Consider the following 16,089-nt stretch of genomic DNA (forward strand, 5'->3'; position numbering starts at 1 on the left):
GGGACCTGGGTGTGCAAGTCCACAGATCTTTGAAGGTGACGTCACAGGTGGAGAAGGTGGTGAAGAAGGCATATGGCATGCTTGCCTTTATAGGACGGGGCATAGAGTATAAAAGTTGGGGTCTGATGTTGCAGATGTATAGAACGTTGGTTCGGCCGCATTTGGAATACTGCGTCCAGTTCTGGTCGCCACACTACCAGAAGGACGTGGAGGCTTTGGAGAGAGTACAGAGGAGCTTTACCAGGATGTTGCCTGGTATGGAGGGGCTTGGTTATGAGGAGAGATTGGGGAAACTGGGGTTGTTCTCCTTGGAAAGACGGAGGATGAGGGGAGACTTAATAGAGGTGTATAAAATTATGAAAGGCATAGATAGGGTGAACTGTGGGAAGCTTTTCCCCGGGTCAGTGGTGACGTTCACGAGGGGTCATAGGTTCAAGGTGAAGGGGGGGAGGTTTAACACAGATATCAGAAGGACATATTTCACACAGAGGGTCGTGGGGGCCTGGAATGTGTTGCCGGGCAAGGTGGTGGAGGCGGACACACTGGGAACGTTTAAGACTCATCTAGACAGCTATATGAACGGAGTGGGAATGGAGGGATACAAAAGAGTGGTCTAGTTTGGACCAGGGAGCGGCGCGGGCTAATTGTTCCTTGTTTCTCGTGGAAGTGGAAATGACTAGGGTTGGGAAGCATTTTCCGATCAGGGCCATTGTGATCTCCTGGACTCGTTTCGATCGCCTCAGGGGGTCGGAGAGGAATTTCCCAGATTTTTTTTTCCCCATATTGGTCCTGGGGTTTTTCACTCTGGGTTTTCGCCTCTCCCTGGAGATCACATGGTCTGGAATGGGGGGATGGGGGTGAGTTAATAGGTTGTAATGAACAAAGCATCGTAGCTGTGGGGGACAGCTCGGTGGATAGGATATTGGTATGTAGATAGGCTGGAAAATTGGGCGGGGATCCTGGATTCAGGATTAAATCCTGGACCGGGGAGCGGCGCGGGCTTGGAGGGCCGAAGGGCCTGTTCCTGTGCTGTATTGTTCTTTGTTCTTTGTTCTTTGAAACCGACTTTACCAGGTTGCGGCCCATTTTGCGTCCGCGCATTAAACGACCTGCTAAATAAAAGTCCGAATGGGACTCCAATTCAGCAGGGGAACCATCCTTCGCGGACCCCCCCCCCCCCGCGAACCACCCTGGCAGCCCATCCCCACCCCCCGGATCGGACCCCCCTGGGAGGCAGGCCCCACCGGCAGACCCCCCCTGGGATCGGACCCCCCTGGGCATCACACACCCGACCGAGCTTGATCACTGGTCTCCCTCCACCATCCTTCCAATCTGCAGTCCGTCAACAGCCTCCTGCACGTTCCTGGCCTTGCTCTGCCTTTCCCTGGGGGGGTGGCGGGGGGGGATGGAGAAGGGGAGTGATGTGTCTGCTCCTGGGGGTGGGGATGGAGAAGGGGAGTGACGTGTCTGCCCCTGGGGGGGTGGGGGGGGGGGGGGGGTAATGGAGAAGGGGAGTAGGGGAGTGACGTGTTTGGCCCTGGGGGTGGGGGGGGGCGCTGCCAGTCTGCGGCCGATCCCTCCTCCAGTGGGGAGGAGGGATCGGAGGAGGGAGCCCCCCCCCCCGCAGGGGCAGACACGTCACTCCCCTTCTCCATCCCCCCCCTCCCCCCCAGGGGCAGACACGTCACTCCCCTTCATAGAATCATAGAAATCCTACAGCACAGAAAGAGGTCATTCAGCCCATCGAGTCTGCACCGACCACAATCCCATCCAGGCCCTACCCCCATATCCCTACATATTTACCCACTAATCCCTCTAACGTACGCATCCCAGGACACTAAGGGGCAATTTTATCATGGCCAATCAACCTGACCCGCACATCTTTGGACTGTGGGAGGAAACCGGAGCACCCGGAGGAAACCCATGCAGACACGAGGAGAATGTGCAAACTCCACACAGACAGTGACCTAAGCCGGGAATCGAACCCAGGTCCCTGGAGCTGTGAAGCAGCAGTGCTAACCACTGTGCTACCATGCTGCCCTTCTCCATCTCTCCTCCCCCCCCCCCCCCCCCCCCCCCCCCGCCGCAGGGAAAGGCAAAGCAGCGCAGACAGCAGAGAGGATGAAAGGAATTCCCTTTGGAGGATAATGTCCAAATCACAGGAACTAAAAACCTAACAGTCCAAAATCTGGGATAATATTTCAAAATGTATATCCCCCCATCCCTGTCCTGTAATATTATGATGTGGAGATGCCGGCGTTGGACTGGGGTAAGCACAGTAAGAAGTCTCACAACACCAGGTTAAAAGTCCAACAGGTTTATTTGGTAGCAAATACCATAAGCTTTCGGAGCACTGCTCCTTCGTCAGATGGAGTGGATATCTGCTCTCAAACAGGGCACAGACACAGAAATCAAGTTACAGAATACTAATTAGAATGCGAATCTCTACAGCCAGCCAGGTCTTAAAGGTACAGACAATGTGGGTGGAGGGAGCATTCAACACAGGTTAAAGAGATGTGTATTGTTTCCAGACAGAACAGCTAGTGAGATTCTACAAGCCCAGGAGGCAAGCTGTGGGGGTTACTGATAATGTGACATAAATCCAACATCCCGGTTTAGGCCGTCCTCATGTGTGAGGAACTTGGCTTTAAGACCTGGCTGGCTGTAGAGATTCACATTCTAATTAGTATTCTGTAACTTGATTTCTGTGTCTGTGCACTGTTTGAGAGCAGATTTCCACTCCATCTGACGAAGGAGCAGTGCTCCGAAAGCTTATGGTATTTGCAACCAAATAAACCTGTTGGACTTTAACCTGGTGTTGTGAGGCTTCTTACTGTAATATTATCCCAGATTTTGGACTGTCAGGTTTTTAGTTCCTGTGATTATAACGTGGACATTACCCTCCAAAGGGAATTCCTTTCATCCTCTCTTTTTTTTTGCTGCTTTGCCTTTTGCCCCCGGGCGCGCTACCTGCGGTCTGTTCCGAACTGCTCATGCGCAGTTGGAGCTCCGGCCGCCCCAACAGCGCTAAGCCCCGCCCAATAGACCAGTGCCGAAAAAAGGCGTATGGGCGCGCTGGAGCGCGGCTGCCGGGCGCGGATCGGTTTGACGACCGGACCCGGCACTTTGTCCCGATTTGGTAAAATCGGCCCCGGGGTCTACACTCTAAAACAAAAGTGCAGACTTGTATCCTGGAATGCTGCTATAGTTTACTAAGTAAAACTGCACAGCATGCCAGAGTAAATACATTCCCCATTGCTTTCTGGGCTGGGAGTACAGGTTTACAGCACCATTTTCTCCCCTCATGGGAACATAACAGAATTTTTTTTCTCTTGCAAATCCCGGACAACAAACCACCAATCTCCTAGCAACCATGCTGGCAAAGAGAAAGAGTCCTAAACTAGATAATTATCGACAGTGCAGAACTGCATAATTTCCATTATGTGCACATGAAGGTGTCAATAATGCAGCTTAAAATAGAACTGGAAGATTTTGCAAACTATTGCATGGAACAGCTACCCACAATATTGGCAAAAGTCTTAGAACCAATAACTTTCTTTCCCTCTCATGTTTTCAAAAGTCTTTGGGGGGTGAGGATGGCAGCCAATTGATTGGTTGATTGGTAGTTAATGGGAGAAATTTGGTTTGTGTGTAAAATGGGCTGCCAATGCATTGCCCAATACTAATTTTACCCCCTGCATATTTCAGGCAGGTACCTTATGAAAGTCAGTGAATTGGAATTCCATGATATACAAAGGATCCCAATGAACATTTTAGGCACCAACGGCAAAGTGTGCATCTCTGATGCTCTTTCCAAACAATGGTCCTCAAAACATATTTTTTTCTTTATTCTCTCATGGGATGTGGGCATTGCTGGTAAGGCCAATAGTTGTTGCTCATCCATAATTGCCCATGAACTGAGTGACTTACCAGGCCAATTCAGAGGGCAGTTAAGACTCAACCACATTGCCATGGCTCTGGAGTCACATGTAGGCCAGTCCAGATAAGGATAGCAGATTTCCTTCCCTGAAGGACATTAGCGAACCAAATGGATTTTTGCAACAAATGATAGTTTCATGGTTTCCATTACCAGGACTAGCTTTCAATTCCAGATTTTTAAAAATGAATTTAAATTCCACCAGCTGCCGTGACGCAATTTTACCCAGAGCCTGAGTCTGGACTTCTGGTTTGCTCGTTAAGTGACAGTACCGCTCCAGAACCATCTCCCCACTGAACACTACACCAGAGACAGCAAATGTTGGAAGTTACATTTGTGGGGCCAAGAGATGAGTGAAGGTCTCGCCTGGTTCCACAAAAAAATTTCCATGAGGATATCTGAGCTTTCACATCCCTCTGAGATTGCCACCTTCCCATCTCGTGTCCTGATATGTGTTTTGGTCCACAGAGGAAATGCCAAAATTGACTACACCCCACACTAACTGACTAGCTGCTTGTGAGCTTTGGTTTAACATTTATAGCTCACCAATCAAATACAAATGAGACCCAACCATTTAAATGCTTGGAGCTTGGAAGAAAATTCTACTGCCACCTCCCTGACTGACTTCTATCAAGAATAACAATTATCTAAAGTGTTTTCATTATTTTACAATGTGTTTCTTCATTTTGGCTCATGCTAAGTCGCACTCTCGCTTTTTTCATGAGAATTGTTCGAATGGTTATTTCCATTTGTTCCTTTATTTTTAAGAAAAGACCTCTGCACCTGGATCCTGAACTTCACAGATCACAATCAGTAAGGATAGGCAACAACAACTCCTCCACGATCATCCTCAACACCGATGCCCCACAAGACTGTGTTCTCAGCCCACTACTATACTCCTTATACATCTATGACTGTGCGGCCAAATTCCCCTCCAATTCGATTTTCAAGTTTGCTGATGACATCACCATAGTGGGACAGATCTCAAACAATGACGAGACAGAGTACAGGAATGAGATAAAGAATCTGGTGAACTGGTGCGGCAACAATAACCTCTCCCTCCATTTCGACAAAATGAAGGAAATTGTCATCGACTTCAGAAAGCATAGAGGAGAACATGCCCCTGTCTGCATCAATGGGGATGAAGTAGAAAGGACCGAGAGCTTCAAGTTTTTAGGTGTCCAGATCACCAACAACCTGTCCTAGTCCCTCCATGCCAACACTATAGTTCGGAAAGCCCACCAATGCCTCTACTTTCTCAGAAGACTAAGGAAATTTGGCATGTTAGCTACAACTCTCACCAACTTTTATAGATGCACCATAGAAAATATTCTTTCTGGTTGTATCACAGCTTGGTATGGCTCCTGCTCTGCCCAAGACCGCAAGAAATTACAAAAGGTTGTGAACGTAGCCCAATCCATCACGCAAACCAGCCTCCCATCCATTGACTCTGTCTACACTTGCCACTGCCCCAGCAAAGCAGCCAGCATAATTAAGGACTCCACGCACCCTGAACATTCTCTCTTCCACCTTCTTCTGTCGGGAAAAAGATACAAAAGTCTGAGGTCACGTACCAACTGGTCTCAAGAACAGCTTCTTCCCTGCTGTCATCAGACTTTTGAATGGACCTACCTCGCACTAAGTTGATCTTTCTCCACACCCTAGCTATGACTGTAACACGATATTCTGCACTCTCTCGTTTCCTTCTCTATGAACGGTATACTTTGTCTGTATAGCATGCAAGAAACAATACTTTTCACTGTATGTTAATACATGTGACAATAATAAATCAAATCAAAATGAAAAATTGTCAAAACCAAGCAACTGCTTTGGGAAAAGGTATGGTTCCCATGAATGTCTGTGTTTGCCATGTCAAGTAACCACAATGTCAAATCTTCATGATCCTCTGTGACAATAAGAAATCAAATCAAATTAAATCAAATATGTAAAAACAGGAACTCCATTCGGGATCAATTGATATGGTAATATTTCATTCACAAGGTAAGCCGAGCGAGATCGGAATTCCCGCCTGAGGACAGCGAACATTTCCATTGTCCACTCCTCGTCCGCTCCGATTCTGTGGCAGGCGGTGGGGTAGAATTCCGGCGTATAGGACATTTTATCTGTCTCTCTGATCACTGGCTAAATAGTATATCCAGCACTGATGTCTTTAAAGACATTTTGCACTTGAAAAAGATGCTCACAACCATCTTCACCCAAGTGGATGACTAAATTGGTTTCTTGAAGTCCTCACCATTGCAGCTTTGTAGAATTTATAAAGAATGGACCATTCATCCCCTATCTTTATACAACACACATACCCCTTCCCACAATATTTCATTTCACACTATCAACGTAGCCTGTTCCTTCCTATCTCATGCACTTATTTATCCTCTTCATAAGTGTATCTACACCAATTGCCTCAACCACCCAAAGTTGTGGCAAGTTCTACATTCTTACTACTCTCCAAGTATCTCCTCCTGAATTCCTTGTTTGATGGCAACTGTCTAATATTGACCTGTTTTATATGTCCTATGGCCACTAGTTTTGGGCCGCCCCACAATTGGAAACATCTTTACTCTTTCCACCCCATTCATCTCGTTCATGACCTTAAGGGGAGGCAGTGGTGTTGTCACTGGACTAGTAATCCAGAGACCCAGAGCAAAATCTGGGGACCCAGGTTCAAATCCAACCATGGCAAATGGTGAAATTTGAAATCAATAAAAATCTGAAATTAAAAGGCTAATGAGGACTTTTAGCATTGAAAGTATTGTTGATTGTCATAAAAACCCATCTGGTTTTAGGGAAGGAAATCCGCCTGGTCTGGCCTACATCCACAGCAATGTAGTTGGCTCTCAAATACTCTCTGAAATGGAGCGCAGTTAGGGATGGGCAGTAAATGCTGGCCCAGCCAGCAACGTTCACGTCCTGTAAAATGAATAATTAAAGATTCCTCTACCATATCTTAATATTTTGAACCTTCAGTTACATAGATATTCAGCTTGATGCATATGTGGGACTCTTCCTTTCTGTGAACTCGTAATCATCCTTGTATATCATTCTCTCTATCCGGTGTGTAATCTTCTGTTACTATTTCACCGTATCAACCCTACTGCCTTTCTCTTGACTTAAACTGAAAGCTATTTGGGTAGCCAGCATGTTCATCTGTCTACCGTGCCTTCATGTGCTGTGGCAGTATCTACAACCTGTGATATTATGAACTTATCCTTTCCAATCTATTCCTTTTGTATCTCAGGGTGTGCTGAGCTCTAAATGTGCTGATTTTGTAACCATTCATATATGTCTTTAGATTTACATTTTCTGGCTGCATTTTTTCAATCTTGTTATGAAATTGTCAACAGGTTCACCTGATTCCTGCCTCAGACCATCTAACTCATAATGATAGATACAGTTATTTGATTTTAGCTGGGAGGTGCATGTTGAATTTTTCAGAAGCTTTGTCTGGGTTTTTGCCGTCATCTTCACTCAGCTCCCAACTATTAAATAAACTTAACCCTTTCCCTCCTGCCCACCAAATTATGCATTGACACTTTCATTAGCACTTTTTAGAAAGCTACTGAATGCCAGTCTGTCTGCATTTTGGTTTAAATTTCTCAACTGCCTTGACATCATCATAAGTCTCCCAATTCATCATGGATTGGCAGGTGTGCATTTATTAGTGTGACAGCCATTTCATTTTCTCGCTCTTTAGCACTAATTTGGATTGATTTTTCAATGCAATTCTGCATTAAATCCATTAAAAATGTTTGGGTTTTTTATTCACAGACACCCGCTGCCACCATGTTATGTTTTCTGGTTCTCATAAGTTAGAAACAATCACATTTTAGACACAAACTGCTGGAGCCTCAACATGTGTATTTCTTTCAGCTCTCTGTGTGGCTGTTGGCCTGATATATTGTTACTCAACACATGACTGCAGTGCAACAGGGAATGTGACACCCCGGGTGATATTCTCACGTAACGATTAGTTCTGTGCTCTTTATGAATAATAAAACAATACAATTATATTACAGATACAATTCAGACAACTTCTATATCAAAGACACACTGACAATGCAGAATCTCAAGCAACTATGAACCGAACTCCAGAATCAAATGCCAAATGTGAAAAGGTTTTTAATTTAGTTTCAAGCATAATAATTGCCCCTCACTCATTTCTCACTCAAGTGCATTTCTTGCAACAAAAAGTATTGACTTCCACTCTCACCTCTTGGCCTTCTACAATATTATAATAAAGCTCAGTGGAAGCTTGAGGAGCCTCACCTCAACCTGCAGTTAGGCACTTTCTAACTTTTGGGACTCGATATCGAATTCAACAATTTCAAATCATAGCACCTGCTCCAGGTTTATCGATAGCAATAGCTGGCAATGGATCTATTGTTACCATTTCAATCTCCTCAGTGCCTTTGTTTCTTGTCCCATTATTCCCCACTTTTGCTTTGCACATCATCCTTTTCATCATTTCATCACTGCTGCCTTTCACCCCATCAGAGTCCTGCCATTCTGCACCTTAACTGCTTCTGCAATTAATTAAACACTGCTCCACCTCTGCATTTCTCCAGTTCTGATTAAAGTTAGGGACTAAAATGTAAACTCTGTGTCTCCTTCCAGGATGCTGCCTGAGTATTACAAGCATTTTCTCTTTTGATTTCAGATTGGGCGGCATGATGGCACAGCAGTTAGCACTGCTGCCTCACAGCGCCAGGGACCCGGATTCAATTCCGGCCTTGGGTGACTGTCTGTGTGGAGTTTGTATGTTCTCTCTGTGTCTGCTGGGGTTTTCTCTGGGTGCTCTGGTTTCTTCCCACACTCCAGGGATGTGCAGGTTAGGTGGATTGACCATGCTAAATTGCTCCTTAGTATCAACGGGACTAGCAGCGTCCAGAAACTCAACTGGACTCACCACATAAATACAATGGCTACAAGAGCAGGTCAGAGACTAGGAATACTGCAGTGAGTAACTCACCTCCTGACTCCCCAAAGTCTATCCACCATCTTCAAAACAAAAGTCAGGAGTGTGATGCAATACTCCCCACTTGCCTGGATGGGTGCAACTCCAACTACACTCAAGAAGCTTGACATCATCCAGGACAAAACAGCCCACTTGATTGATACCACATCTACAAACATTCAATCTCTCTACCACCAACACTTAGTAGCAGCAGTGTGTACTATCTACAAGATGCACTGCAGCAATTCACCAAAGGTCCTTAGGCAGCACCTTCCAAACCCACGACCACTTCCATTTGAAGGACAAGGACAGCAGCTACATGGGAACATCACCACCTGCAAGTTCCCCTACAAGCCACTCACCATCCTGACTTGGAAATATATCGCCATTCCTTTGCAGTTGTTGGGTCAAAATCCTGGAATTCCCTCCCTTACAACCTTGTGAGTCAACTCACAGCACTGCAGCGATTCAAGAAGGCAGCTCACCACTACCTTCTCAAGGGCAATTAGGGATGGGCAATAAATGCTGGCCAGCCAGCAACGCCCATGTCCCACAAATGAATAAAATAAATATGTGGGGTTATAGGATAGGGCCTGCGTGGGTTTGTTGTCAGTGCTATCTTGATTGGCCGAATGGCCGCTTTTTGCACTGTAGTGATTCTATGATTTCCAACACTTGCAGTGTTTTCTTTTATACGGGCTTGACTACTCCTGGGTGGTGTTTCCCCCATGGCCTCAGTAAAGCTGTTGCAAGATGTGAATTCCTTGCATTTGGAGCACTGAAATGCACCTGCCCCACGACTGCTGGGTGGTTGAGTTTTTTAAGGCCCAAATGCAGACTGCTGCACCATGGATGCTACAATGACAGTCTGATTTGTTGGCACAATGGAGGTTTTAGTTGAAGAGATGTCAAAGAATTAGATGTGTTGACATCCTAAGAGAGACCGACATATATCATTGCATTACTTCCACTCCCTTGGGGTAGGGGTTTATTACATCCACCAAGGTGTAATGTAGACTGCATAAAATAAGTAATTCCTTAACAGCCACTGTTCATGTCTGTCCAAGGTGAACACCAGTCATTGTAAGGTGGAGCTCAGCACCTCGGTGGCAACATCTGAGCTTCCACCAATGTTGTCCGAACTTCTAAAAGTGCTGCAAAGCATATGGGCATAGTCTCCTGTTGTGGGGGCCCAGCTATACCACTTCTGGAGGCATCCTTTCTCTCCAGGGTCAACTGGAGTGTGCTAACATCATGCAAGTTAACACCATATAGGCTGTGAAATGTTTGAATAAAGAACTGTACAGCGCAGGAACAGGCCCTATGGTCCACCAAGCCTGCGCTGACACATGATGCCTTTCTAAACTAAAGACCTTTTTCCTATTCATGGTCCATATCCCTCCATTCCTCGCCTATTCATGTGTCTGTCAAGATGCCTCTTAAAGCTTGTTATTGTATCTACTTCTGCCATCTCCTCTGGCAGCGCATTCCAGGCGCTTACAACCCTCTGTGTAAAAAACTTGCCTTTCACGTCTCCTTTAAACTTTCCCCTTTTTATCTTAAACCTATGTCCCCTAGTAATTGATATTTCTACCCTGGGAAAAAGACTCTAACTATCCATTCTAACCATGCCATTCATGGTAACCCCCTCCCTCCGGCATTCAAGTGAAAACAAAACAAGTTTGTCCAATTTCTCATCATAGCTAATGCCCTCCAAACCAGGTAGCATCCCGGTAAACCTTTTCTGCACCCTTTCCAAAGCCTCCATATCCTTCTGGTAATGTGGCGACCAGAACGAATACCATTGGATTCCAACTGTGGCTTAAGATGCTGAAGATGTTAATATTCACTGGTTTTCAATAAAATTTCAAGTGCCTTATGGGTGTGAGTCATTGACATTCGAAGAGCTGTTAATGGGAAAGACTTAGCACTTACCAGCACTAGGTAACCAACAAGGTGGTAAACAACATCTTGTCTGATCTGATCTATCCTTAATGTGTGGAAGCATTATGTAATCTTTCTTTGCCAGCTTACTTAAAGAGTGCATTTTTCATCTGTGAGTATCCCCACATCTTCCAAAGGGTGCACATTGTACTGAGATTAGCCACCATCTGATGCTGGGTATGTTGCCTTGCTGTCCACCGAGGAGGATACATCATAATGATGTATCATAATAGGTCAACTCTACTTTCACCTCTTCCATCCCTCCCCCTGCGGCCTTCAAACGGGAAATTAATATGTCCCGTCAATTACTCATAGACTAAATTTCCTGCCTTTGCATTTTTAGATCAGATATCAGATTCATCCAGAAGAAATTCTATTCATTCCTGGGACATGGGCATCACTGGCTGGCCAGCATCTATTGCCCATCCCTAGTTGCCCTTGGGAAGGTGGTGGTGAGCTGCCTTCTTGAATTGCTGCAATCTACATGCTGTGGACAGATCCATGATGCCGTTAGAGAGGGAATTCCAGGATGTTGACTCAGTGATAAGAAGGAACGGCGATATATTTCCAAGTCAGGATGGTGAGTGGCTTGGAGGGGAGCTTGCAGGTGGTGGTGTTCCCATGTACCTGTTGCCCTTGTCCTTCTAGATTGAAGTGGTCGTGGGTTTGGAAGGTGCTGTCTAAGGATCTTTGGTGAATTGCTGCAATAAGAACATAAGTTGGCCATTCAGCTCACCAAACATGTTCGGCTAATCAATATGATCATGGCTGATCGACTTGGGGCCTTACCTTCACATTGCTGCCTATCCACCCATAATCCTTGATTTTCTTGTAGGTCAAAAATGTATCTAATTCAATTGGAATATATTCAATGACCCAAACACTGTGGAGAATTTCAAAGATTAATGGACCCATTGAGACAAAAAACTTCTAGGCTGGAATGTTACCATCATTCGTGCCGGCGGGATTTTCCCATCCCTCTGCAGTGAACTGAGATTTGGCTGGGCACTAAACTCTCCAACTCCGCTGCAGTGGGAGCGTGGTGTGAACAGTCAGTAATATTACGCCCCTCATCTCCATCTTAAATTATCTTAAAACTGTGGCCGCCATTTCTAGATTCGCTCACAAGGAGAAACATCCTCTCAGCACCTACTCTGTCATGTCCCCTCATAGTCTTATGTGTTTCAATAAGATCACCTCTCCTTCTTTTAAAACTTTAATGAGTATTGGCCCAACCTACTTAACCTTTCCCTCAAATGACAAGCCCTTCATCTCAGATGTCATCCTAGTGAACTTTCTCTGAACTGCTTCCAACCCAAGTACATCTCTCCCTATGTATCTCAAACAGCCTTTGGAAAAGCATACAGTATCACGTATATTAGCCTTTTAAATGTGAACAGGTTCTTCCCTCATACGCAGCCAGTTACCTTTAAATTTTCCCATCAGCGGCCATTTCAGGCCCAGTAGAGATGTGCGCTCAGTGGTTTGATTAACATTTGGTTGACCCCAGAGCTCCTCTGGGTTTGACAATCATCGCATCTGACAGCTACCAATCCCATGTCTGCCTCATGACTTGTCTGAACATAATTCTAAAACTCAATGTTGATATTTTTGCAATAGATTTCTTCCCAGATGGAGAGAGAGGGAGCAAGCAATACATGTAATATTAAAGACCATCATAAATATATAGTGAGAGGTACATGGGAGTAAATAAAGAAGAAAAATAAAGACTTGCATTTATATAGCACCTTTCATGAACTCAGGATATCCCAAGCACTTCACAGTCCATGATGTACTTTGTGAAGTATAGTTATTTTTGTAATAGGAAACACAACAGCAGCATGGTAATGACTCCATGTTGGCAGCCAAAGGATACGGGGGAGACACCCCTGCTCTTCTTCAAAATATTGGAATGGGATCTTTTACATCCACCCAATTGGGCAGATGGGCATCTTGGTTTAATGGCTATTCCAAAAGACAGCACCTCCAACAGTGCAGCATGCCTTCAGTACTCCATTGGAGTCCTCGACAAGATTTTATGTTCAAGTCATTCCAATGGAACTTGGGATGCTGGGACTATGGGGAAGTGATGGCCTAGTGGCATTATCGCTAGTCTATTAATCCAGAAACTCAGCCAATGTTCTCGCGACCCAGGTTTGAAACCCACCATGGCAGATGGTGGAATTAGAATTTGATAAAAAATATATGGAATTAAGAATCTACTGATGACCATGAAACCATTGTCGATTGTCGGAAAAACCCACCTGGTTCACTAATGTCCTTTAGGGAAGGAAACCTGCCGTCCCTGCCTGGTCTGGACTACATGTGACACCAGAGCCACAGTAATGTGGTTGACTCTCAACTGCCCTCCAAGGGCAACTAGGGATGGGCAATAAATGCAGGCCAACCAGTGATGCTAATGAATAAAAAAAACAACTTGAAGCCGTAATTATCTGACTCATAGGCCACAGCTTATATGTATAAATATGTATAAAATATACTTAAATTGAGTGATTCGCATCCTGGGAATGAACCTTGACGTTTGAAATGCTTTCATTGGATTACAACACTGTTTGCACTTGAGTAGCTGCTTGTTCAGACAGTATACACTTCTTTGAATGGGTGAATAAGTTTTTTGTTATACTAGAAGTGGCTTTTGATGGAGATCTTTACTGTCGACCCACCCAGTGTAATTTATCCATTCTGAAAGTGAAGGATTGATGCAGTTTTATTGAACAACCTTTTACATAAATATAGAATTGCACAGATTGTATTGTGATTATTTTATTGACTATCCTTCACCAGTGCGGATGATTATCTTCCATGAGTCCGAAGATGGTTGCTGATGTCAATTTGGGAACTACGGATTTTATTGCATGTAGGGATTCATTGTCACGTGGGATGTCTCCAGATGAGGCATGTGGGGTCTCCTGCCATTCCCCAAACTCATCAAAGAGTGCCTGACAATTTTCACACATGATGGTTACATGTCCCCTATCGCAACCACCCCTCAATGACTTTGAATCGGTCATCCTCAGGAAGGGAGGAAGTTTACAGATTGAGAACAGTCACTCATAACACGTACCTGATTCAAATGAAAAATAATTTAAATCATCAGACTGGATCGCTGGATTCTCTAAATCAAGTTATAAACTGTCCAAGTTGAAACCACTCATCATTATTTTTTAAACTTACGCATGATTAAATAGAATTGAAATCCATCAGATCAGATATTAATGGATTTCTTAAATCAATTTGCACACTGCTCAAATTGAAAACACTCATCACTGCACTTAAATACTTGCATGATTTAAATTAAAGTTAATTAAAAATAAATTTGAACAATCAATCAAATCAATACTGTTCCTTAAGTCAATTTGCACAATGTGCAGATAGAAATTACGTACTACCACAGTGCATTAAATCAATAAATCAATCAATCAATCAGTTAAGTCATGCCACATTGCATTTCTTCCAGATAGCAAGGAAATTTCTCTCTTCAGATTCACCCTGAAGGAAGAAGTTTCATTTTTTTTAATATATCCCTCCCAGATAATTGATTCCCAATCAGTTCTGTTCCCATCACCAGATCACACCCATCTAAATTTTCTTCAACTCGGAGTTCTGCCAGATGATGAAAAAATTGCAAATGTTACACCCTGTTCAAAACAATAAGCCCATCAACTACTGAAACTAAAGTTTATTTATTAGTCACAACTAGGCTTACATTAACTCTGCAATGAAATTACTGTGAAATTCCCCTAGTCGCCACACACTGGCGCCTGTTTGAGTCAATGCACCTAACCAGCACGTTTTTCAGACCGTAGGAGGAAACCAGAGCACCCGGAGGAAACCCACGCAGGCACAGGGAGAACGCGCAAACTCCACACAGACAGTGACCCAAGCCGGGAATCAAACCTGGGTCCCTGGCGCTGTGAGAGCAGTGCTAACTACTGTGCCACCGTGCCGCCCACTACAGGCCAGTCAGTTTAATATTGGTGTTGGGGAAGCTTTTAGAGACAATAATTTGGGATTAAATTATGAGTCATTTGGGCAAATTTGGCTAAATTAAGAAAATCCAACATAGATTTATTAATGGTAAATTTAACTAACTTGCTTGCGTTTTTGACGAGGTAACCGGGAGAGTAGCTGGTGACATGGACTTCCATAAGGCATTTGATAACGTGTTGCACAACAGACATGTAAGCAAAGTTAGAAAGCATGGAATAAAAGTGACAAGGGCAATATGGATACAAAATTGGCTAAGTGACAGGAAAGAGAGAATGGTGATGAATGATTGTTTTTCAGATTATCAGAAGGTTTATAGTGGAGTTCCCAAGGGATCAGTGTTAGGACCCCTGCTCTTCCTGTTACACATAATGAGAGAGACGTTGGTGAACAGGGCACAAATACAAAATTTGCAGGCAGTACAAAACCTGGAAGAATGGCAAACTGCGAGGTGGACAGTGTAGAACTTCCAAAGGACACTGACATTTTGGTGAACTGGGTGGATAAGTGGCGGAGGAAATTTAATGGAGAGAAGTGTAGGTAGGAAAATTGGAGAAAGACAATGGGCAAGATTTTCTGGCCTCCCAGCCGTATGTTTCTCGCTGGTGGGAGGGTGTGCGTTGTTTGCTAGCAGTGGGATTCTCTAGTTCTGCCGCTGTCAATGGGACTTCCCATTCATGTCACCCCATGTCAGCGGGAAGCCCATGGACGGGGAGGTGTTGCCGGCAGGACTGGAGAATCCCGCCGGCATGAATGGCCAATATAAAATAAAGGTTACAATTCTAAAGAGAGGACTTGAGGGGCAGGAACAGAGGAACCTATGTGTATTTGTGCATAAATAATACTCCTTAATAGGCACCATAGACAGCATCTTTCAAACCCAGGACAAGGGCGGCAGTCATTTGGGAACACTGCCACCTGGAAGTTCCCCTCCAAGCCACTCACCATCCTGACCTGGAAATATATCACTGTCCCTTCACTATCTCTGAGTCATGTTAAGGTGGAAATTACAGAGGTCTTGGTCACAAATTTCCATTCCTCCTTAAGTGTGGGAATGGTTGCAGAAGACTAGAGGTCTGCTGAAATTATACCCCTTTTCAAAAAAGGGAGAGTAATAAACGCAGGAACTGCAGACCAGTCAACCTAATGAAGGTGGTGGGGAAAATGCTTACAGACTAAACCTGGGTCAAAGTTAATTAGCAGTTAGAAAAATATGTGTTACTAAATA

This window comes from Mustelus asterias, chromosome 1 (assembly GCF_964213995.1).
Source record: "Mustelus asterias chromosome 1, sMusAst1.hap1.1, whole genome shotgun sequence".
In the NCBI taxonomy this organism is placed as follows: domain Eukaryota; kingdom Metazoa; phylum Chordata; class Chondrichthyes; order Carcharhiniformes; family Triakidae; genus Mustelus; species Mustelus asterias.